Genomic DNA, 24,796 nt, shown 5'->3' on the forward strand with positions numbered 1-24,796 from the left:
CCTTGGGGCACTGCAAGAGGACACTCCCTCTTTTGGGTGAGCGCCTAAAGGGAAAATTATGAGCCCTTAGTCATTCCTATTCCTACCCAAGCCCGGCCCTCCTCTCTGCAGGCACCTGCACATTAGAAACAAACGATCAGAACGCTCCCGGGTCGCCCAAGTTGACGTTCTTGCAAGCGCCTCTGCGCGGGAAAGGTTAGACAAGAGCTCCCTCTGGTGTCCATAGTTGGGTACTGCTGCAGGCTGCCGTGCCAGAGGCTGCAGAAGTCAGACCAGAAGCAGGGTCTGCTTCTCTGATCCCAGTCTGATCTGCTGGCGGTCATCTTAGCCATCCCTCTACCTTCAGGAAGGATATCCCTTTCCAAGATGGGCAGAAGAGGTTTCTCTGGTCCTCATGGGTCTACACAAGGAAGAAAGGACTCAGTCCTGCTGAGTTTCACCCCTACCGTTCTATGCTTATCTGACCTCTTCCCATTCTTCTGCTGGGTCAGCTGTCCCTCAGCTGATACGGTGCTGGAAAGTTAGAAGTTTCTTCCTCTACGTTATGATTTTTAAGCTTGACAGGAGGACCTGTATTACCTTGTTAGCACTCTACAGATGGAAAGGTCAGGTGAGGAGAATGCCAACCGTGTCTGGGTGATAGCCAGCTACTCCCTGGCACAGAACCCCCATAAGGGCACTCACAATGCCTGCCACAGCCTGATTCCCCCACACACCAAATATTCCCTTACACTGACCCAGGCTGTTGACACTGAGCCTCCTGACCACAGCCACACTATGGCACAGAGACCCTCTCCTGAGATCTCCCATGCAGAGCATTTTCCAGCCCTAGACAACAAGGAGAAGCAAGGATCAGAGTGGGCAGGAACCCAGGCAGGTGTGGGACCAGGTGGTCTCTGAAGGTCACTCTGAGTCTTTAACCTTGATTTTTGTGATTGTCCATAGAGAAGAGAAAGGGAGGGCGATGTGTGCCTGCGTATGTGACAGGATAGATACAGGGCTTTGAAGGTTCCCCTGAGATCTGGTGACAACCTTTTTTTTTTTAAGATTTTATGTATTTATTCATGACACACACACACACACACACACACACACGCAGAGGCAGAGACACAGACAGAGGGAGAAGCAGGCTCCATGCAGGGAGCCCAACACGGGACTTGATCCCTGGTCCCCAGGATCACACCCTGGGCCAAAGGTGGCGCTAAACCTCTGAGCCACCCAGGCTGCCCTGGTGACAAACTTTCCTTTGAGGTGATGCTCTGAAATGTGTCTAGGCCTCCCAGAGTTCTAATCCAGGCTCCCTCCTGTCCACCAGCCATGTCCAAAAATTGTCTAAAAAGCACGACTCCCATCTAGACTCTGATCAAAGGAAGCTACAGTACTGGGAATTTCCACTTACTCTAGCCCAAGAAAACGAGAATCCTTAAATCCAAGCCTTAGATGGGGAAAGATGTGAAAGGGATTCTGATCTTTTCCATTCTTTTCCTTTTTCTCTCTCTCTTGAGGCCTTCAGTAGTTTCCCATGAGGGGGTAGTGCTTCCACCTCTTTCAAGTGTGGACATCTTTGGAGTCACTGCACTCACAGCCATGGTACTCCGTGTCCCCTTCTCCTCCACACAGGTCTAGGAAGAGGAGGTAGCAGGGGAGGAGAGGCCGATATGCCTGGCTCTACACTAATCCAAGCTTGAGAAAATGTATTTCAGGACCCCACTCCAGAGCCACTGGAATCCCTGGAAGTAGGGCCTGCAAATCTTCTCTTTGATGTAGGAGCATGCTCCCTCTTTACCTCTTTTCCAGATTCTTGGTGGAGTTTTTTTGTTGTTGCTGCTGTTTTAAGATTTATTTATTTGAGAGAGAGAGAGAGAGCAAGCATATGCACAAGCTGGGTGGAGAGGGAGAGTCTCAAGCCAACTCTCTGCTGAGCAACCCTGAGATCATGACCTGAGCTGAAATCAAGACTGGGATGCTTAACCACATAAGCAACCCAGTTGCCCCTCTTTCCCAGATTCTTAAGGGCACTAATCTGTGAGCAGTGCAAAACCTCTTCCCTTCCTATCCATTCACTCACCCTAGAAGGGCTGCCAGGTGAGAAATCAAGCATGTCAGTAGGAAGCAGCCACCCCAGGTTCAAGCCTGTAGCTCCCTAACTGTGGGACTTGGGCAAGTCACTTCATTCCACTGAGTTTCCTCATCTGTGAGTTGGGAACAGTAATCTCTGCTTCAGGGTTTGCACTGAGGACCATATGAGCCTAATGTCCCCTAAGGAGCTTTGTAAAAGGCACATTTCAGCACAAATGCTGGTTATTATTCAAGAACTTCAGTGCCAGGTGTAAGGTGTTAATCCAGGAAAAGTCTCCCAGGCCAGGGGAGACAAGCCCCTCCTTTGGGATTTCTCTGAAACTGCTCCCACTGTTTCTCCCCAGCCCACCTCTCCCACCAAAGAAATAGAACTGATCTCTCTGGGCCGCCACTCCCTTACCCTTCCCATAAAGGATTGGGTTTATCTACTGGTTTCAATATTAACACAAAGTGGCTATCAAATTCACTCCCCCTGGGGGATTCTTATTTAAAGAAAACACAGACTGAGCCCAGATTCAGGAGTTTTAAAAGGAAAAGCCCTGACTGGCACATTTCCATCATAGTCTCCAGGTAATGAGGATTCCTTTATCGCTGAGACCGACTGCCCTAGAATATCCAGTGTTATTAATGATAAGCAGGCAGTGAGGCCATACCAGAAAAGCTCCTCCAGAGACTTCCTGTCTCTGGTGTCTCCTAAGGCCAGGGTTGAGGTTGGGGTAGGGAGTAGTGAGCTAGGCAGACTAGGGTGAGTGACAGTAACCTAGAATGTCATTGACTTAGTATGACAGGAGGCAGGTCGAATGGGAAGAGCAGGGCTTTGAGGTCTGAGGCTGAAGAGCATTGCAGGGGTCTCACTCATGTTAGCCTCATAGTCTGGGCCAACATCCTGGACTTTTTTTTTTAAGATTTTATTTATTTATTCATGAGAGACACAGAGAGAGGCAGAGACACAGAGAGAGGCAGGCAGAGACACAGGCAGAGGGAGAAGCAGGCTCCACGCAAGGAACCCGACATAGGACTCGATCCCGGGACTCCAGGATTACGCCCCGGGCCGAAGGCAGATGCTCAACTGCTGAGCATCCAGGCATCCCCATCCTGGACTTTTGAAGTCCCAGTTTCTTCATCTGTAAAATAGGGTGACACTGAGAACTGCTTTGCTCCAGAGCAGTCCTGAATAGCCACTACATCCAGAGAGGAGCCTGTGTCTTCACAGGTATGTGCACGTGTGTGTGGGAATAAGTGCAGAACATGCATCCTGTTCTGAAATTTACTTTTTTTTTTTTCATTTAATGAGAGATCTTGGATATCTTTCTATGTGGATGTTCTGTGGTGCTATCTTGTAAACTGTAAACTGCAAAACTGTTACAATGTTACATGATTTTAGTTTAAAGATTTTATTTATTTGAGAGAGAGAGCATTTGCACACAAGGGAGGGCAGGAGAGGGAGAGAGACAAGCAGGCTCGGCACTGAGCACAGAGCCTGAAGGAGGGCTCCATCCCAGGACCCCAGCATCATGACCTGAGCAGAAACCAAGAGTCAGATACTCAACCGGATGAACAACCCAGGTGCCCCCCAAATGTTACTTGATTTAAATAACAGGCACAGGGGCACCTGGGTGGCTCGGTCCATTAAGCATCTGCCTTCAGGTCATGATCCCACAGTCCTGGGATCAAGCCCCGCATTGGGCTCCCTGTTCACGGAGAGCCTGTTTCTCCCTCTCCTCCTTGCTCATGTTCTTTCTTGCTATCTCTGTCTCTGTCTCAAATTTTAAAAATCTTTTTTTTATAAGATTTTTTATTTATTTACTCATAGAGGCAGAGAGAGAGAGAGAGAGAGAGAGAGAGGCAGAGACACAGGCAGAGGGAGAAGCAGGCTCCATGCAGGGAGCCTGACGTGGGACTCGATCCTGGGTCTCCAGGATCACACCCCAGGCTGCAGGCGGTGCTAAACCGCTGCGCCACGGGGGCTGCCCTCAAATTTTAAAAATAATAAATAAATAAATAAATAAATAAATAAATAAATAAATAATAAAAAGCAGATATGACACTACCCTTTGGAGAAGGTTGAGGGGCTGTGTCCTCGGGGTATGGTGTGTGTGTATATGTTGGAGGAAAGGGAGGGTTGGTGAGCATGCATGGATGCCTAGGAACTAGTGATGGGGACTTTTCATTATGCACAGCCTGGAGTGAATAGGAGGGATTCAATTAGGAGCCTTTGGCCCTTAGAGAGCTACTCCCAGAGTCTGCCTCCTTTGCTACTGCCCTTTGAGGGGCTCATATTTGGGACTTAGGCAAGGTGGAGATCTATGGTCACTTCTGGGGTGGCACAGAGGGTATATTAAGGGATATCTAAGCTGCTGTAACAAAGGGACCCCCAAATACAGAGGCTAAATGGAATAGATGTCTATTGTTCATTACACAGCAGTATAGTGTACCAAACTGTCTTCTGTATGCTGTGATACTGAAGAGCAGACTCAACCCAGGTTTCCTGGGCTCCAATCCTGCCCTTCGTGACCTTACAGAAGTTACTCAACCTTTCTGTAACTCAGATTCCTCATCTGTAAAGTCCGAATGACAATAGACATGGCAAGGTAACCCTACCTCAGGATTGTCATGAAGATTAAATGAGTTAAGTCCCTCCAAAAATGTGTTTGTTGAGTGCCTGCTGTTTGAGCCCATGGTGGCTCCCATCAGTGGGGTCAAACTGGCTCCTCTGCTTCTTCCATCATGTCTGCTTCCCAGTTAGTGGGAAGAAGGAAAGGGCAATGGGGCATCTGGGTGGCTCAGTGGGTTAAATGTCTGCCTTCTGCTCAGGTTATGATCTCCCAGTCCTGGGATCAAGCCCCACACAAGGCTCTGTGCTTAGCTGGGAAACTGCTTCTCCCTCTCCCTCTGCCTTTCCTCCCCACCCCGTACCCCGGCTTGTGCTCTCTCTCAAATTAAATACATAAAATCTTAAAGAAAAAAAAAAAAAAGGAAAGAAAGAGCAAGAGGAGCATTTATACATTCCTTTTAAGGTCACGACCTAGAAGTGGCATACCTCTGATCTCTTCATGGCCATCAATCATGATTTAGTAGCATAGCCTCACCTAGGCTGCAAAGGAGGCTGGGAAGTAAAATCTTCAGCTGTGTGTTCATGTGCCAGCTAAAACACAGGCAGGCTAAAGAAAGAGACAGCAGACCCTGGTAGAAAACTAGCAGTTCCTTGTCTCTTTCTAGGGGCAGCCACATCTTACTCACATACAGTAAGGAAGACAGAGACAGAGGGAGGAGGGAGGGTGAGACTGAGGAGGAAGAAAAAAGCAAAGAGGGATCACTTAAGAAGGGAGGTCACTGAAACAGTGACAAGTTGATGGGAGGGGAGAAACCAGGACTGGGGCTGCCAGGTTGTGGCCAGGATCCGGGGCCAGGGAGATGCTGTGGATACGTGGACCATTTTTATGCCCTTGGATCTTGTTTATTTCCTGCCATTCCCTCTGGGTTCTGAGTAAAGGTCAGTGGTCCTTCTGTGCTGGGAGAAAGGATACCTTATTTTGTGTGCTAGCCTGAGCCCAAGAAGAAGACTGAGGGTATGCTGCGGGTGGTGCTGGGAATAGGCTGGAAACCTACCCTATTCCAGTGAGAGGGGAATCAGCCACAGACCAGAGAGAAGTGTCCTGGGTTTTTATGTCACCAGGCCCGATGCATTGAGATTTCTGAAGATCCCAGGAGAAGCAGCTGACAGGGATGCACCAGCTGGATAAGTCTGCACTCTGACCTTGGGGAGAGTGCCAAGGGCAGCTGTAGGTGGCTACTGATGCAGTTGGGAACTTGAAGGCAGAGGGACAATGTGATGACACTGAAAATTAGGGACCTCAATCATCCCCACCATCTCACCCTGTTGTCTGGCTATGTTCTGCTGGTATGCCTAAGCTTATAGGAGCCTCTGACCTGAGAGTTCCTAACCCAATGCTCAATATCTCTAGCAAGTGGTGACACAACTGTGTGGGTGTGTGCTTATGTGTTTTCCTGAGTGGGTGATGACATTGGGTGCTTTTATCAGATTCCTAAAGGGTCTGTGACCCAACAGAAGTTAATAGAATCAATTCTCTTCTTGGGATGCCTGGGTTGCTCAGTGGTTGAGCATCTGCCTTCAGCTCAGAGCATGATCCTGGGGTCCTGGGTTCAAGTCCTACATCAGCCTCCCCACAGGGAGCCTCTTCTCCCTCTGCCTGTCTCTGCTTCTCTCTGTGTGTCTGTCATGAATACATAAATAAAATCTTTAAGAAAAAAAAAAGTTTCCTTCTCTTTTTCCTTGTGTCTGTTATAGGGAAACCATCTTGATTTGATTCAGAAGCTCCTGTGACCATATAAATGTTTGTGTAAGTTTGAAGATGAGCAGGAATTCTGTAGCCCCTGCCCCTTGGAGGACAGCTGCCAGGATGTAGCTGAGCTTGGGGCCAGAGCCCTAAAACCAGAGAAAGGGGAGAACAATCCAGGGAGAAGGGGGTACTGGGGGAGCCACGCCTTTACCCCCAGGAGGTTCTGGAGGAAGATGGGCTGCCCACTGGCCCAGTTTTCTCTGTTCTGTGGACCCCAGCCAGAGAAGGAGGCCAGAATGTGAGAAGCACAGAGGACCCAGAAAGACTCAGCAGGGCTGGGCCTTGGCAAGTGGGGAGTAAGAGCTAGGCTGGCTTTGTGCTTCTTTTCCACTCCAGCTGTTTGCAAATCTGGATTCTGTGAGGCAAGAGACTTCAGACAACCGATTCTTGGGAAGCCCATGATGGGTTTTCAATGTGTATCTGTTGACTGAATGATTGAATAAGTAAAGCAAAATGGCTTCACAAGGGTTGGCCATGTTAATAAAAACCAGAGAGATGTCATGCATGTCAGTCATTTGAGGCTCATTTGGCAGTCACTTCCACAAGTGGTTGTACCTCGTGCTAGGAGCCTCACACATGACCACCTCATTCAGTCCTCAGAACAACCTCAAGGCATAGGGATTGGTTAGGATGCCCATGGTGCCAATGATGACATGAGGCTGGGGGCTGACGCACTTGCCCTATCTGGCCGTGTGCAGGAATGGAACCTGCTTCCCGAAGCTGCAGAGCCCACACTCTGCTCTTCTCACTGGGCCATGGGCCACCGCGGCCAGCTTGCCCTCCTCCTCAAGGTGGCCAGGTTGCAGATTGTGTCTGGAGAGTCACAGCTTCCCTTTCAGCATCTCTTCCCCTCCTCCCAGGTGAGGTGGCGTTGGACTCTTCAACTCCTTACAACTCCGTGAGTGTGGTCCTGGGACCCACAGCCTCGGCATCACCTGGGAGCCAGTTAAAAGGCGGAAACTCAGGCCCCACCCAGACTTGCTGAATCAGAATCTGCATTGTAACAAGATTTCACAAAGTGATTCACGTGCGTATCGGAATTGGGGCAGTTCAGCTTTGGATCTCTCTCTGCCAGCTACAGGTAAGGAAAAACACTGGCTAACCTTGTTTATAGGAAGCTACTTCCCCAGCAATGCCGGGGCAAGGTTGCCTGTCTCCGTTGAGAGCTGCAGCCTCTTTGCTTCTACTTCAGATTACCCAGGACTTCTCTCTTCCAAAACTCCCCACCCCTCCATCCCTGCATTACCTTTTTTTTTTTTTTTTTTAAATAAGATTTTAACTTAAGAATAGTTTTAAATTTACAGAACAGTGGCAGAGGTAGGGCAGAGAGTTCCTACAGAGGCCTCATCCAGTGACCCCTCTTGTTAATCTCTCACATTAGGGGAGTGTGTTCCACCCAGTTTCATTCAATTTCACCAGAGTTTCCACTACCCAGCCTCCTTTTTCTGTTCCAGGATTCCATCCCGGACCCCACACTACATTTAGTCATCATGTCTTACTGTCTGATGATCTGTGACAGTTTCTCAGACTTTGTTTGTCTTATGCCCATAACAGTTTGGAGGAATACTGGTGAGGTATTTTGTAGAACTTCTCTCAATTTGGCTTGTCTGGCAGTTTTCTAATGGCTAGACTGGGGTCGTGGGTTTGGGGAAGAAGACACAGAGGTGAAGTGCCCTTTTCATCACATCACACAGGGGGACAAGTAATCAACAGGGACTCCTCACTGATGATGTTAAACTTGGTCACCTGGCCAAGGGCCTGCCCCACCTAAGCTTCCCTTTCTCCTTTCCCCAGGTCTCTATAGTTCCCCTGCTGGTGGCTTGCCATTCTTTTAGTAGTTAATAATATGTTTGGGCCACAACATCGCCCCGCCCAGCTCTCCAGTGCTTCCTCCCTATGCCATTTAGGTTGTTGCTCGATGCTTTTGTTACAGGCAAGGTGTGTTGTTGAAACACATCTTCTGCCAAGAGAAGCACTGATGTAGTCATGTGTCTCCTGCCAGCAAGAAGCCTAAAAGCTAAATGGAAGCTGCCCACCAGGGCCTGGAGGCAAACAGGAGGTTGGGCCTTGAACAAGCCAAGATATGCTCCGGATGATTTTGGAAAGTGTATTCGACTCAGGTGGAAGGAGAAAATTAGATTAGAAAGTGGTCAGGGGAAAAAAAATGGTCAGGAACAGAGTGATACTGGATGTGTGAGGGAGGGAGGTATCCAGACATGCCTGAGTGTTTGCATTTCTTTATATCTTACTCTAAATTCTGAATCATCCCTCTCAGCCATTTTAGGCAGTAGTTCTAATGCTTCTGCTTTAACACAAGCCAGTGATATTTTCAGTGCGGAATAGTAACACTCAATAGGAAACGTTCTGCTGTCCTCCCCACGGTGGGCCTTCGATGTGCCTGTGTTCTGTGAAGCAGCCTCCATCCACCCCCCACCCCCATGCTGCCGAATGATCACGAAAAAAAGAGAAGTTAAAGACATACTACAGGGGATCCCTGGGTGGCTCAGTGGTTTAGCGCCTGCCTTTGGCCCAGGGTGCGATCCTGGAGTCCCAGGATCGAGTCCCACGTTGGGCTCCCGGTGCATGGAGCCTGCTTCTCCCTCCTCCTGTGTCTCTGTCTCTCTCTCTCTCTCTCTCTCCCTATGTCTATCACAAATAAATAATAAATAATCTTAAAAAAAAGACATACTACAGGGGGTCCTCCCAGCAGACTGAGTATGCAGGAAAGGAAACTCTGGCCTCTGGGTGGAATTGATTAGAGTCCTAAGTACAGGAGTGGGAAGAGGTACCCAAGACTCCTGCTGACCTGCCTTAGCCCCTGCAGCCCCACTACCTACCTCCCCTTGTGAAATTGAGAATCATCTTCAACTTCCAGAATTTTCCATTCAGAGCTAACTCTGTATGGTTCTGGGATTGTCCAGAGATAGTGAAATGTTGGTATTTGTCCTTACTGAAAGGGCAACTTATGATGTACATGCCAGTAGGAGTCTGCCTATGGAATATCATGTAGGATTCTTTGCCACCCTGCACAGAATGGCAGGGTAATATGTCACCCCTTCTCCCTCAGGGGTAGTAGTCGATGGTGTGGAAAGGGAGGGGCAGTTGGCTGCCACCAACACGAATTCATGGGAGAACCACTATGGAAGAATGTTCCCTGCTCTCATTTGGGAAGAACTTACCTTTTGATCCAGCTGGACATACCCTTGAGCCATGCACCTTCCCATAAGGAGAAGTAAGGGGCAAACAGGTACCCTAAGGCTATTGGCAATTGTGTTAGTCAGTCCTATTTAATGGCAATGAATGGAAACTTACCCAAAGCAGCCTGATAGAATATGGTTATAGAGGACTCCTCTTTGACCCTTCCCCAGAGGTGGGCTGCAGAAGCTGGAGTACAGTCAGACACAGCTGATTGGACCAGGGGTGAATACTGACCCAGACTGGGCCCAGAGCTATTCTGATTTGGACAGAGCTAGACAGTGAGTAGAACATTGCTATGGCCACTGGAACATAGACACTCTGGGGCTACAGAGCAGCCAGATTCAGCCTCACGTACATGAACTGAAGGAAGTTGGTCTCAAGTAAGATGCTTGAGACCATGGTGCTCAGAGAGAAGGGCTGACTGGCTTCTAGGCCCTCCTGGGGCCCCGGTGTGCCACTTGCCCTAAGGTTCCAGGGGACACCTAATTTTATTTTTATTTATTTTATTTTTTTAAAGATTTTTATTTATTTATGAGAGACAGAGAGAGAAAGAGAGAGAGGCAGAGACACAGGCAGAGAGAGAGGCAGGCTCCATGCAGGGAGCCTGATGTGGGGACTCGATCCTGAAACTCCAGGATCACGCCCCGGGCCAAAGGCAGGAGCTTAACCACTGAGCCACCTGGGAATACCAAGGGACACTTATTTTTAGAATAATTGCCCTTTTTGTCTAAGTTAGCCTGGGTGGGTTTCTGTCACTTATACCCAAAAAAACTCTAAGACAGGGGATATTGTAGGGATTTAGAGAATATCACGGAAAGGAGGTGTGGAAAAACACACTGGAGCTTAGGAATGAGAAAAAAATCATGTCTCTCTCAATCTGCCCATCTAATTCTTTCTTTGCCCCTATTTATCTCAACAGACCAGTTTTCTTTTTTTGTTTCCATGAAGAAATACCAGCCAATGGTTACCCTAGTCCTGGATCCCCCAACCTTTCGGTTCTAGCTACTGGACTGTAATCTCTGCATCTAGTTTAAATATGAGAGACAGGCAGAAAGGGGAAGGAGAGTGACAGAATGAGAGGGATTGATTCTGCTTGGCTTAGGGAGACAAGGAGTCTTACACAGTGTATTGATCACCCCTGCTTTTTTTTAAGGGCAGAAGGTCAACTCAAAGTGGCCCCAGAGGAAAAGCAAGAATTGATTAGTTCACATAACTGTTATGATCAGAATGGAAAGGGCTTCAGAAACAACTGGATCCAGGGGCACCTGGGTGGCTCAGTGGTTGAGCATCTGCCTTTGGCTCAGGGTGTGATCCCAAGGTCCTAGGATCAAGTCCCACATTAGGCTCCCTGTGGGAGCCTGCTTCTCTCTCTGTGTCTCTCATGAATAAATAAATAAAATCTTAAAAAAAAAATAAAAACCCTCCTGTGTTGCCTTCTGTCATACCCAAGTCTTAAGCAAAGTTCTGTCAAATGCTAACAATATAGAAAGACATTAGAGGTCAGAGGCCTGCAGGCAAACTTTAAAACTGAGACATGGGGAGACATCAGGATTACTTCACAACTCCAGTTGTCTCTCAAACAAGTCTGCTCAGACATCTTCAAATATGCACTTTAGCACTTCTCTCTGCCAGAGTGTTGACACTCAGGCTGGCTTCCCCAGGGCTGAGTGAAGCCTCAGCGGGTCTACGGAGCACTTTCCTGATGCCTGGAGGCCCAGGCATTGCCAAGAGGCAGGAGAGGGAGCCAGAAGAGCATTCCTGCTTCTCAATCAGTACCTTTTCTCTTTGCAAATCCCTCAACACAAACCACTTAATACATGTGGACAAATCTGTCCAGACTTTCAAAAGATACAATCCGTGGGGGTGAGGGACAGAGAGTCTTCCCCACACCTTGGCCATGATTTCCTATTCCCCACCTCTTGTCTCTGGCCGGGAAGATTCTGAGAGTGGGTGAAAAAGCAGAAGCTTGGGGACCTCAGTGAAGCCAGATGATGGGTAAGGACTTTGACACTGGGTCTCACTGGCAGCCTGGAGTTGTGCTACCTTTGCACTGTCCTTCAAAAGCATGGAATTGCATCTCTCAGAATCTAAATTAGTGCCAGGCTCTGTTAATTCAGTAACTTCCTTTTAGCAATGGTTTTATTTTGAAAATATTAAACCTACAGAGAAGTTCAAAGAATAGTATAATAAACTCCCAAATGCCCTTTACCAAGATTCACTAATATTGTACTACATGTGCTGTAATGTCTCTCTCTCTTACACACACACACAAATGTAAATCATTTTAGTATTCTTTTTTTTCTGAACTATTTGACGGTAAGTTTCAGATGTCATAACACTTTGCCCCTAAATACTTCAGCACATATCTCTTAAGAACTTTTTTAAAACAGATTTTATTTAGTTATTCATGAGAGACACAGAGAGAAGTCAGAGACATAGGGAGAGGGAAAAGCAGGCTCCCTGTGGGGAGCGCCACATGGCACTTGATCCAGAAACTCCACTTGATCCCGAAACTCCCGGATCGTGACAGGAGCCCTGAGCTGAAGGCAGAGGCTCAACCGCTGAGCCACCCAGGCGTCCCTCTTAAGTACATCTTCTTACCTATCCTTAGGACAACTACCAAATTAAGGAAATGTCATTGGTTCACACTATCATCTAATATGTGGTCCTTGTTCTAATTTTGCCCTTTGTCCCATGCTGTCTTCTGTAGGAATTTTTTTTCTCAGATCCGGTTCCAATCCAGAATTATGTATTGTGGTTTTTCATCTGGAAGTTCTTCTCAATTTCTTTCACCTTTCATAATATTGACCTTTTGGAAGAGTTGGGATGTCTGACAGGTTTCTTATGATTTGATTCCGTTTCTTTGCCAGGTCCTCCTCTGTGTGTCAATGGTTAAGTACTGACTCGAGTAGGACTGCTGAAATTGGAACCTGAATCCACTATCTACCTGTGTAACTTTGGGTAAATCACTGAAGCTCTCTAGGTAGGCCTGGTTTTTGTCACCTGTGAGAGGCACAGAATAGTATCTGCCTCATGATGCTGTTGTGAGAATAAAATGGATTAATACACGGAAAGTGCTTTGCCCAGGGGGGGTTATTGCTCAGTCGATGGTGGTGGTGGAGGGTGCTGAAGAGAAAGATGGTGTTGGTGTGGTGAGCAGCAGAGCTTTAAAGGGCCACAGCTTCAGGGTAGTGTCTGCCTGAGGCCAGAACCAGTGTGATTGGTTACTTGAGAAGCGGGTGGGTAAGAGGAGCAGGAAGGATATTCCTGTCCTGTGAGGCTGGGAGGGCCAGGATGACTCACTCACTCACTTGTTTACACTTTATCTCTCACCTGCTTCCAGAAAGACTTTGAAGTGGCTCATAATTAAAGCCTCAGGTGCTTTAGCCTGCTGGGACGGGAAAGACCATGTTCCAGCTGGAGCTGGTCTGGGCGAGGCTGGCACTGTGGGCAAGTCCTGGGCTCCCGGAGAGGGCTGGAGGAAGGCCGACTTCCACCGTGTGAGGGGTGGGGGATGGCAGGGAGGAGACACCGAGGAAGACACCGAGGAAGGAAGCCTGGCAAGCCTTGACCACCTGGTGCAGAAGGGCAGAGGGAATGGAGGTTGGGAGTGTCCAGATTGAACAAAGGAATCAAGAAGGAGGAGCCCTGAAAGAGGACTTCACAAAGCCTCGGAGTCTGGCTGGGCCCATTTCTGGTGTGTGCTAAACTGCAGTCTTTGGACTTAGCCCATCCTTTAGGATATTCCTGTTGGCCAGCCCTGGGCCCTCTGGCTGCCCCAAGGCTAAGGCCCCCTCCACCAAGAAGCACCAACTTCCCTTCTCTGGAGAGCAGACCTTTGCTCGGGGTTTCAGGTGCCTCTGGCCTCAGGTTGAAATACCTGTTAGGGGAAATCCTGTCTTCCCCCCACCCCCTGACCCCATTCTCCCCACCCTTCCTCCCTCAACCCCTCCCAGCAACAGGTGGGCCCCACCCACCCACCCCCAATGCTGTCAGGAAGTTCCTGCCCCATCCTCCTTTCGGAGGGGCCTGAGCTTTGTCTGCCCCTCCCTCATGCCATTTCCGGCCTCTTACCTTGAACATCCTGACTAGCCGGGCCTCAGCTCTGCTCAGGTTTCCTTAGGAGGCACAGTGACTGCGTCCCCACATTACACCAAGTTTTGGCAAGTCTAGTCCAACTGACAAGACTTTCTGTCACATTTCCCTACAGCTACTTAAAGCACACTTGACCGGGTAATGGAATACCTTCCATTTCAGGAAGTGGAGGGGGGCTCACCCAGGCGAGATTAAACATGATGACAGTTCCTAAAGGTAGGGGGTGGAATTTAGGCTGAAAAGTAAGACAGCAAGACTGGGTGGAGTGGGGAGAGGATCAGAAGTTAGTGGACCAGCCGGTGCCAGCCTGGGTTGTGGGGCTGCCCAAGTGGCCACTCTGCTCAAAGGGTCCCCGCCTCTACCCCTGCTCTGCAGAAACCCGCCCCCCCCAGATCAAACTAGGGGGAGAAGGAAAACCAGTTGAGGGGGAGCCCAGTGAGTAGAAGAGGGAGCATTAGGGCTAGAACTGCATTGGCCTCATATCTTGAAGACCAGAGGACCGGCGGGCAGCTAGATACATTGTGGTGAGCATTTCGTAATGTATATAAATGTTGAATCACTACTGTACACCTGAAACTGGTACAATATTGTGGGTCAGCTACGCATTGATAATAAAAAAATTTTTTGAAGTCTGCTATAGACAGTCTGCACAGCTTTTTATGTGGACATAGATTTTCAACACATTTGGGTAAATACCAAGGACCACAATTGCTGGATCATATGGTAAGAGTATGTTTAATTTTGGGGGAAACTGCCCAATTATCTTCAAGTGGTCATACCACTTTGCATTCCCACCAGTAGTGGAAGAGAGCTGCTGTTGCTCCACATCCTTGTCAGTCAGCATTTGGTCTTGTCAGTGGTCTGGATTTTGGCCATTCTGTGCAGAGGTATCTCATTGTTTTAATTTGCAATTCCCTAATGACATAGGGTGTGGAGCATCTTTTCACGTGTTTATTTTCCATCTGCATATCCTTTTTTAAAAAAGATTTTATTTATTTATTCATGAGAGAGAGAGAGAGAGAGAGACATAGGCAGAGGGAGAAGCTCCATGCAGGGAGACTGATGTGGGACTCCATTCTGGATCTTCAAGATCACGCCCTGGGCTGAAGGCGGCGCTAAACCACTGAGCCACCTGCACTGCCCTCTGCATATCTTTTTGGTGAAGTCTTTTCAGGTCTTTTGCCCAGTTTTTAAATTGGATTGTTCATTTTCTTATTGCTGAGTTTGAAGAGTTTTTTGTATATTTTAGATAGCAGGACTTTATCAGATGTATTTTTTGTTTTTTTTGTTTTTTTTTAAATTTTTATTTATTTATGATAGTCACACACACAGAGAGAGAGAGGCAGAGACATAGGCAGAGGGAGAAGCAGGCTCCATGCACCGGGAGCCAGACTTGGGATTCGATCCCCGGACTCCAGGATCACACCCTGGGCCAAAGGCAGGCGCTAAACTGCTGCGCCACCCAGGGATCCCCTGTTTTTTGTAAATATTTTCTCCTAGTCTGTGGCTTGTCTTCTCATTCATTTGGCAGTGTCTTGTACTGTAGAATGGTTTTTTGTTTGTTTGCTTTAAGATTTATGTATCAATTTCAGACAGAGAGCACAAGAGGGTGGGGGGCAGGGTGGGCAGAGGGAGAGAGAGAATCCCAAGCAGACTCTGCTGAGTATAGAGCCGGACTTGGGTCTCAATCCCACAATGCATAAGATCATGATCTGAGCCAAAACAAAGAGTCAGACACTTAACCAACTGAATCACCCAGGTGCTCCAGCACAGCAGAAGTTTTTAGCTATAATGAAGTCTAGCTTATCAATTATTTTTTTCATGGATAGTGCCTTTGGCATTATATATAAAACCATACCCTAGGTCACCTTGGTTTTCTCCTAAATTATCTTTTTTTTTTAGGATTTTATTTATTCATGAGAGACACAGAGAGAGAGAGAGAGAGAGAGAGAGAGGCAGAGACACAGGCAGAGGGAGAATCAGGCTCCATGCAGGGAGCCTAATGTGGGACTTGATCCCAGGACTCCAGGATCATGCCCTGGGCTGAAGGTGGCGCTAAACTGCTGAGCCACTCGGGCTGCCCCTAAATGATCTTTCGATGGTGGCTCTTCAGTGAAGCATACAGCCACTTCTTTTAAGAGAAACCATCACTGTGATACCTAGTGAAAGTGTGGTACCAGATGTTTGGTCAGTTGTCATAACAGCTAGAATGCAGGACCTCAAGCAACAAGTTCAATTCTTATTTATCAGTGAAAACTAGAAACTGAACTTCTTCAAATAGAGGAGCAACATTGGGAAAAGAAGTTCCTGGAAAGCACAGACTCATTTAACAATGAACTTGAAAGGTTGTGTGGTTCAAAGGTAGAAGTGGATCAAGAGAAAATTGCAGTTGAAATTGCACGGGCAGAGGAACCGACTTGCAAAAGGCAGGGAGAAGGAGAAAGAGGCAGCAGAGCAAGTTGAACTGGATCAGAGAGCAGCATTGCTCCTGAGGAAGAGCGAGCAGGTAACAAAACTGAAGAAACGTAATATGAAAAAGCATTCCACCAGAGATAGGGGAGATGCTTTGAAGAAATGACAGAAAGCCAAGAGAATGGTGAAGAAGGCACGTCTGGTCCTGAGAGTGAGCAGGAGTGGTGGAACTAGTGAGAGTGATGCTTGACTTGCAGAGCAACAGTGCAACACAAGAGGAGCCACCACAGGACCCTATATGGGAAGATGAGAAAGAAAGAAATGTGGCCTTGTTTAATGTGGTCTAAATAACTTTATAGGGATGGCTGAGTGGCTCAGTGGTTGAGCATCTGCCTTTGGCTCAGGGCATGATCCCAGGGTCCTGGGATCCAGTCCCTCATTAGGTTCCCCACGGGGAGCTTGCTTCTCCCTTTGCCTATGTCTCTGCCTCTCTCTCTGTGTCTCTCATGAATAAATACAATCTTTAAATAAATAAAAAAAGAGAACAACAAGAGAGGGATGGAGCCTGGAGAGGCCACTTTTAGGTAACAGGCTTGAGCAATGGAAACTTAATCAAGGCAAAAGGGTCCACAGCAACCACCAAGCCAAATACAGACTGGCTCATTAAAGGAACCACCTTGGGGGCACCTGGGTGGCTCAGTTGGTTGGGTGTCAGCCTTCAGCTCAGGTTATGGTCCCAGAGAGCAGGGAGCCTGCTTCTCCTTCTGCTTGCTGTTCCCCCTGCTTATGCCCATCCCCTGCCTCTCTGTCAAATAAATAAATGAAATCTTTTAAAAAATAATAAATAAAAGACCCACCTCGAAATAACCACAGGTTCTAACTGACCAATTATAATCAGGCACATTTCCCTGGATTGCTAAAAAGGGAAAATTGCATAAGTTCCCATACTTCCCCATTCTGCCGTATAACTATGGCCCCACCACCACTGCCTCCTGGCAAAGTCTCTCCTTTGCTGTCCTGCCCTCTCTTCCTTGCAGTACATTCAATAAACTTCTAGCTCCTTTGTTCTGCCTTAAGTGAATTCTTTCACTGCCTGCACTGCTGGCCCTGACTCAATTGGGATGCCTCCATTTGGGTGTCCCCTCCCAATCAGAGCACCCCAACTCTCACTATCACTGCATGGCTGATCAGATGCTCTCACCTGAAGACTGATGGAGACTGAAGGACTGAAGACTCTCCTAATGGAGAGACAGGAAGGAGGAAATGGACAGAAGTCCCTTATCCATGTCAGTGCCCACCACCATCCATGTCCCACCATCCTTGTCCCTTCATCCTCTAGGCAGTGGGGCACTGGCCAGATTGCTCTGGTGTGAGGCTATTCCTGTTGTTCCTCCTGCCTGGCATTTGGGTTCCTGGCTTTCCCAGATTCTTTCCAACACATCCCATCTTGTTTAAGCTAAGTTAGCTATTTTGGTTGGTTTCTGTTGCTTGCAGTCAGGGATTCTAACTGACACATGGCAGGAAATGGCTATCCCAGCCATGATTCTGCATTTTCTCCCCAGTTCAATAATGACAAACTAGAGCTCTGTATCACAACTTTAAATTTCTGAGAGAACCAATCTGATTGGCCAACTTAAGTTAGGTTGGCTCCAGACGAAGGCAGAGGAACATGATGCTGACAAGGCTGACAGGGAGGCTGGCAGGACATAGATCCACATATGGTTATGCTGACTGTGTAATGCATAACTCCAATGGGTACCATTCACACTACAGACATTGTAAATATGCATATTCTATTTTGGCAGATGGCAATAAAAGGTATTATGAAAGGGGCACTTTTTCTAATTCTTAGTAAAGTGTCCCATGGACTAGTGGCAACCCAGTTGGGCCCATTCCTCAGCAGAGGGATTTGGTTAGCAGCTCTTAGAGAAGATAACCAGGGCCAGGTACACCCCACCAGTGGTTCTACATATCACACATAGCTGGCGGGGGGGTCCAGTAGTCTTGATGTCTGGCACACACATATCATCCCCTCTTTGTGGGCAATAACTGGTTGTGAAACACCTAACATTTAAAAAGTAGTTCAAGGCTTTGGAATAGATGGTCTTGGAAAGGATGACAGGGAGAGTGGGCAGCAAAGTCTGATAAGCCAGGTTCCACCCAAGGGGTTCAGGGCTGCTGCACATTCCTAGCAAAATGCACCAAAAGATTTTTCCTCTCTGTAGTCCCCCTGGAGAGTGCTAATTTGTTCAGTCATTGGCTGTGTGTCAGCTCTGCATTATGTGCTGGGGGTACAGCAGGAATAAAAGAGGCAAGGTCTAGTCTAATGCAAGAGACAGGCAACAAATATTTATTAGATTATGCATGTGCTAGCAAAGGGGAAGCCCAGAGTATTAGGAGAATGCCCTTACAATAAGGGAATCAGACTTAGAAGTCAGGAAAAAGGAGAGGATGAGTAGGATTCAACCAGGTGAAAAGTAGGATAGTGTAGGTGAGGGAGGATTTGTATAAGCTATGGGTTAAGCTCCTGTTAGAAAGAAATTGAAAAAATGAAAAGGGGCAAATAAGATACAAGTGCTTTCTCTCCTATAAAGTTCTAACAATAGAAAAAAAAAAGTTCTAACAATAGGTAGGGTCCAAAGTGAGTAGATGTCTCATCAATGTGAAGTCAGATCAAAGTAACAGTGGTTTAGGGGCACCTGGCTGGCTCAGTTGGAAGAGTGTGTGACTTTTGATCTCAGGGTTGTGATTTCAAGCCCTACATTGGGTGTAGAGATTACTTAACAATAAAATATTTAAAAAAACAACAACAATGACAAAGTAACAGTGGTTAAACAAGAGAGAAATGTCTTTCTCTCTCAGGGAAAGGTCCAGAGCTGGAGAGGCCAGAGTTGGTACAAAACTTCTTCTCCATTAATTCTGTAGGAAAGTTATCTACTAGAGTTCAGTTGGGGAAGCAGAACCACTAAGTCATAGAATCAATGATTTATTACAGGAATTAGACTTTATACAATTGTCAAGGGAGCTAGAGAAGTAAAGGTCACAAAGAGGACTGGAGGGTGCCAGAAGAGCCATGACCTAGCTTTCCAGAAGCACTGGGTCCATAAGAAATGAATATTTATTGATATGTAAAATGTCAAACTTTGAGCAAGAAGAAATAGAAAATGAGCCAACAATCAGGAAAATAACTGAGATGACAAGGTCATCTCCTTTTAAAAATTTTTTTCAGCTCTGTTGGCTTAAGAGCAAAGTTCTACCAAACCTATTGCGTTACATTGCATGTCTTTTTATTCTGATTCTTTGTTTCTGGGGGCCTTACTAACCCTGGGGAGACTGGCCTCTGCGGCCCAGCCAATTCCTAGAGACAGCAGAGGATTCAGCCACGAGAACACCTTTCACATATAAACTAACAGGTCCAGAGCCCACACCCCTATGCCTCTTCTAGCCAGCTCTTCCTGCCCCAAGCAGCTACTATTTCTTTGCTCCCATCACACCCAGGGCCAGAGACCAGGCAATTTAAGGACAGTTCCTACACCCAAGAGCCTGTTGAAATTATTTAAACCAGCCAAGCCTAAGCCTGCTTGCCTTGCCTTACATCATTGCCTCCTGGCCACATGCCTCAGAGCTACTCAATCTGGGCTCCATGAGGGGACATATGAGTGTTGTTGGCTGCAGCAGAGGAATCAGCGGCATCCTAGGTATCCATCACTAGGACAAGTAAATGTGATAGATAGATGCATTCTGTGGAGTAAATAGGTAGCAGTTAGAAGCAATGGGTTTGAGATATTCTATGAATAACGTGACAAAAGTAAGGACTAGAAAGTGATCTCAAATGCATAAATACATAAAGCACAATATATTTTTCAAAGATACATATATACCCAGGGACATAAGCCAAATACAGTATGTTAAGTGTCTTTGGGGGAAAGGGCAAATATGAGCAGTGATGGAGATGAAGGAAAAAAAATAAGCATATCAGGGATCCCTGGGTGGCGCAGCGGTTTGGCGCCTGCCTTTGGCCCAGGGCGCGATCCTGGAGACCCGGGATCGGATCCCACATCAGGCTACCGGTGCATGGAGCCTGCTTCTCCCTCTGCCTTTGTCTCTGGCGCTCTCTGTCTCCCAGTCTTTCATGAATAAATAAATAAATAAAATCTTAAAAAAAAAAAAATGAAATCTTAAAAAAAAAAAAAAATAAGCATATCAAAGAATACAAGAGAAGGCCCTGTATGAGCCCCTGATCCTGATGCATGATCCAGGGAATATGGTGAATTGGACTCTGCATCTGAGGCCCACCCCAGCCAAAACACGCTCCCCTCCCCCTGCCACATACATGTAAAAGCTACATGTCAGCTCCCTTAAAATCAAGTCAGGTGCCTCTAAGGTGGGAAGTAGAAGGACATTCAGGTGGATCCTGGGGCACAGGCAATGTTCTATTTCTTGACTGCATGATGGGGTATTCATTTTATAACTAATTGTTAAATAAGTTGTATGGATTTTTCTTTATTGTTCTTTGCATCTTATTTACAAACATAACCTATTGCGGTGCCTGGGGGGCTCAGTCGATTAAACATCTGGCTCTTGATTTTGGCTCAGGCCTTGATCTCAGGGTTATGAAATCAAACCCCATCTCAGACTGCACTGAGCATGAAGCCTGCTTGGGATTCTCTCACTCTCCCTCTGCCCTTCCCCTTTCTGCTGATGCATGCATTTTCTCATTCTCTCTCTCTCTCTCTCAGAAACAAAACAAAACACAAGTTCTTTTGGAGCTTCTATAGTGAAATGAGGACAGGGGGCTTTGCACATTTGTTGTCTACCTTGCCACATCCCCCTCCTGCCTCCTTGTCTCTGAGGGGTACTGAAAAATACAGTTTCAAAACCTTCAATGTGGTCCAACTCTTGTTTCACTGAGAAGCAAACTGCAGTCTGTGTGGGGCACCTTTGGGATGGCCTCTGTCATCTTCCAAAAGGAGCTAAATCATCTGCTGGCCGTAATGAGCCATGACCAAACCAATGCCAAGGGATGAAGGCTTGGTCACTCTTGACCCCAGAAGGCTCTCTAAGTGCCAGGCACTGAGCTGGGCACAGATGGTAGAAGTCTTCTTCCTGCCCGCCAAAGAGCCCAGACAGTCCCCAGTAACTGACCCGTGAAGTCCCATCCATGGACTTCCTCTGCCTGGAAATCCTGCTGTCCTTTTCTTGACCTTGTCAGGTTCTCTGCTTGTCAGTGCTTAACCTCAGCCAGAGCCCTCTTGGGAGAGAGTTAGGGAGATGCCGATTTCCTGCCCGCCCCCACCTGAACCCAGGTTCACCTCTTTGGCTTGAAGCCATCTGTCAAGAAGCGGCCACCTCTCCTTTTTGGAAATGACCTGTATGTCAGTTTCAGCGTATGTTTAAAGATGTCTCGTGGGTGAGGGGAGAAAAGGATTAAAGTGGCTTGTTCCCTTTCCCTGAAACAACCTTAACATCCCAAAAAGTAAAATGTTAGATCTTCTTTTAATTTCTACTTCAGGGATCCCTGGGTGGCTCAGCAGTTTAGCGCCTGCCTTCGGCCCAGGGCATGATCCTGGAGTCCCAGGATCGAGCCCCGTATCAGGCTCCCTGCATGGAGCCTGCTTCTCTCTCTGCCTCTGTCTCTGCCCCCGCCCACCCCCTCCCCATGTCTATCATGAATGAATAAAATCTTTAAAAAAAATTTCTATTTCAGAGTGCTTGGGTGGTGGGACAGCCCCAGTAGTTGAGCACCTGCCTTTGGCTCAGGTTGTGATCCTGGGGTTCTGGGATCGAGTCCTGCATCAGGCTCCCCACAGGAAGCCTCCTTCCCCCTCTGCCTATGTCTCTTCCCCATCTCTCTGTGTCTCTCATGAATAAATAAAATCTAAAATAAATAAATTAAAAAAATCTTATTTCATGGAAGATAACCATGGAGGTGACACAACTTGCCCAAGGTTACCAGCAGAATGAAGACTGGACAATAGATCTGTCTCTAGATCATGTAGCTACCCAACCCTCTCCAGAAGCCATCAGGGTGTGGGGTGGGGGACTGTTCAAAACCAAGTACCTTTCTAACTCTGGGGGGAGACTTGTGGGAAGTTACTTTTTCTCTGGAAAGAGAATGGGGTCTGTGCAGAGAAATGAAGCTCTGCTGGTCTAGATGGCCCAGAGGTGCCAGGTGCAGAGCCTCACTCTCACCCATGCTGCTCGAGAGGTGGGTTCAGTGGGTTTTTTGTGCAGGTGGGAAGAACCCGGAAAGCTGAAAAGAGCATAGCATAAGTGGTGGCTATTTTGGGGAATCAGAGCTATTGTGAGGTGGTGAGAGTCCAAAGGAACAAATCTTGGGCTCTTGGAGGAAACACAAGGACAGGGCTGTCAGGAGCCACTGAGGCTCTGGGACACACTACACTTAGCAGGGGTTGGGGGTGTTTGGGGGGCGCTTTGTGACAGTTCTGTAAGGTGGAAATAGCCAGCCTCTGCCGGGAGACCAGCCACTTGCAGGCGGAGGGCCGGGGCCCGGGACACACTATAACAGGTGATGAGCTCCGCCTTGTGGCATGTTAGGGTAATGGCAGCCCTGAGCTCAGGCCTGGGCATCTGGGGAAATTCCTTCCTTGTCCTGTCTGGAACTGATGGAGCGCTTACAAGTGTGTTGGGTCTTGCACGAGGCATTTATATCCACCGGCTCACCTTCACAGCAGCTGACACAAAACCACTTCTCTTCATTAGCGCTTGTCCTCCCTCCATCCTCAGGTGTGAGCTGAAGCCTCGCTTCCTCCCAGAAGAGTCCTCTGACCCCTGCCCCAGGTCCTGTACCTCTAGTTGGTACTTCTGGAAAGCCTGGCTGTCTCTCTGACACTTGATGCACTTTCCTATTATTCGTGTATCTAATGCGTACCTTCACCAATGGGCCATAACTTCCTCAGGCAGCTTACCCTCCTTTACAATTGTGGCCCAGAGAAGGAACTGAATTAATTTTTGTCAGATGAATAAATGGTGAATGAAAGAGTATCCCCGATATGTATAGCTTGGATGCCAGGGTGACACTGCAGCCTGCAATAATGCAGTGCCCCAAGCTAGCACTCACGCTAGGGAGAGTGTCTCCAAAGACCACTAACCTTGAAATCTCAAGCACTTCCCCTTGCAAAACCCCAGCTGACTACATGTTATATTCCTTTGTATTTGCACCATTCTTTCACTGGTGAGACACAGGGAGAGAGGAAGCAAGGGAGGAATTTTATGACATAATTGTCTGGTGTTGAAGCAGGGTCCTGGAGAAGGTTGATCCTGGCCACGGTTGCTGAAGTGAGAGAAGAGAATCCTTAGGTAATGACCCTGGCAGGTGAACCCGAAGAGGACATTTCTTTATTTATTTTAAGGATTTATTTACTTATTTTAGGGGGAGGGAGGGACAGAGGGAGAGAGAATCCCAAGTTGACTCCACGCTGAGCACAGAGCCCAACACTGGGCTTGATCTCATGACCTTGAGATCACCTGAGCTGAAACAGAGTCGGACGCTGAACTGACTGCGCCCCCGCCCCCCATGCCCCCTCAGAGGACATTTAAACTGGTCTCTGATCCTGGGTCTCAGGTCAATGGGGTCAAGGATCCCACTGTCGATCTCTCACTGTACTGCCTTTTGTGAGGTTTTAATACATGACTTTGGCCTCTCCGGTCAGAGGTTTGTCCTCATTCGTCATCTGTGTGTAGTGGTAGAAATGGCAGTGGTGTCAGCAAAATCTTGGGCACCCAAATGTACCACAGAAACACCTGTGGCAATTCTCAGAGCACTGGGCAGACTCCTCACAGTCTATTTTTACAGATGAAGAAACTGATACTCAACGACCAATATAACTCGCTCACAATCACACAGCTGGTGACTGGCAGAACCAGGATGGTGATCTAAGTCTGTGGCTCCAAATGTGTGCTCTTAAAATTTGTTTTGATTAAATAATATACAATACAAAATCCAAACAGTTCCAAACAGTGACACGTCAGCCTTCCTTCCACCCTCTAGCTCTGGTATCCTGTTGCTCTCCCCGGAGAGCCAGAGCTCTATTTCCCTTGGGTATCTTTCCTGAGCTTTTCTACACATATTCGGACATAGCATACGTGGCAGGCAGCCTAGTATGTGCCCTATTCTGCATCCTGTTATTTACACCTAACACTATAACTAGAGTTTGTTCCACATCTGTATATTGAGAGCTGTCCCATTCCTTTCAAGGCTGTATACTATTACACTGATAAATAATGTATTGTCCTGGTCCTCTACTGATGGACATTGAATTTGTTTCCAATCTTTTTTTTTTTTAAACTTTTATTTATTTATGATAGGCACACAGTGAGAGAGAGAGAGAGGCAGAGACACAGGCAGAGGGAGAAGCAGGCTCCATGCACCGGGAGCCTGACATGGGATTCGATCCCGAGTATCCAGGATCGCGCCCTGGGCCAAAGGCAGGCGCCAAACCGCTGCGCCACCCAGGGATCCCTGTTTCCAATCTTTGAGATTACAGATAATGCTCCAACGAATATGTTTGTACACATGCCATTTCACACATGTGCACATACAGCTCCATCAAAGCGTCTCAAGCGTTTGCTCATTTGTTTGTTTGGCCATTCATTCATTCAGGCCTTGAGGACACCGAGATGACTTGTCC

The 24,796-nt window shown here is 47.5% G+C and overlaps 1 pseudogene; it reads left to right on the forward strand.

The window, feature by feature from the left end:
- Positions 1 to 15,827: 15,827 nt before the first annotated feature.
- LOC140620630 (SWI/SNF-related matrix-associated actin-dependent regulator of chromatin subfamily E member 1 pseudogene) lies at positions 15,828 to 16,492 on the forward strand (annotated as a pseudogene).
- Positions 16,493 to 24,796: the final 8,304 nt, after the last annotated feature.

Source organism: Canis lupus, chromosome 29 (genome assembly GCF_048164855.1).
Source record: "Canis lupus baileyi chromosome 29, mCanLup2.hap1, whole genome shotgun sequence".
In the NCBI taxonomy this organism is placed as follows: Eukaryota; Metazoa; Chordata; class Mammalia; order Carnivora; family Canidae; genus Canis; species Canis lupus.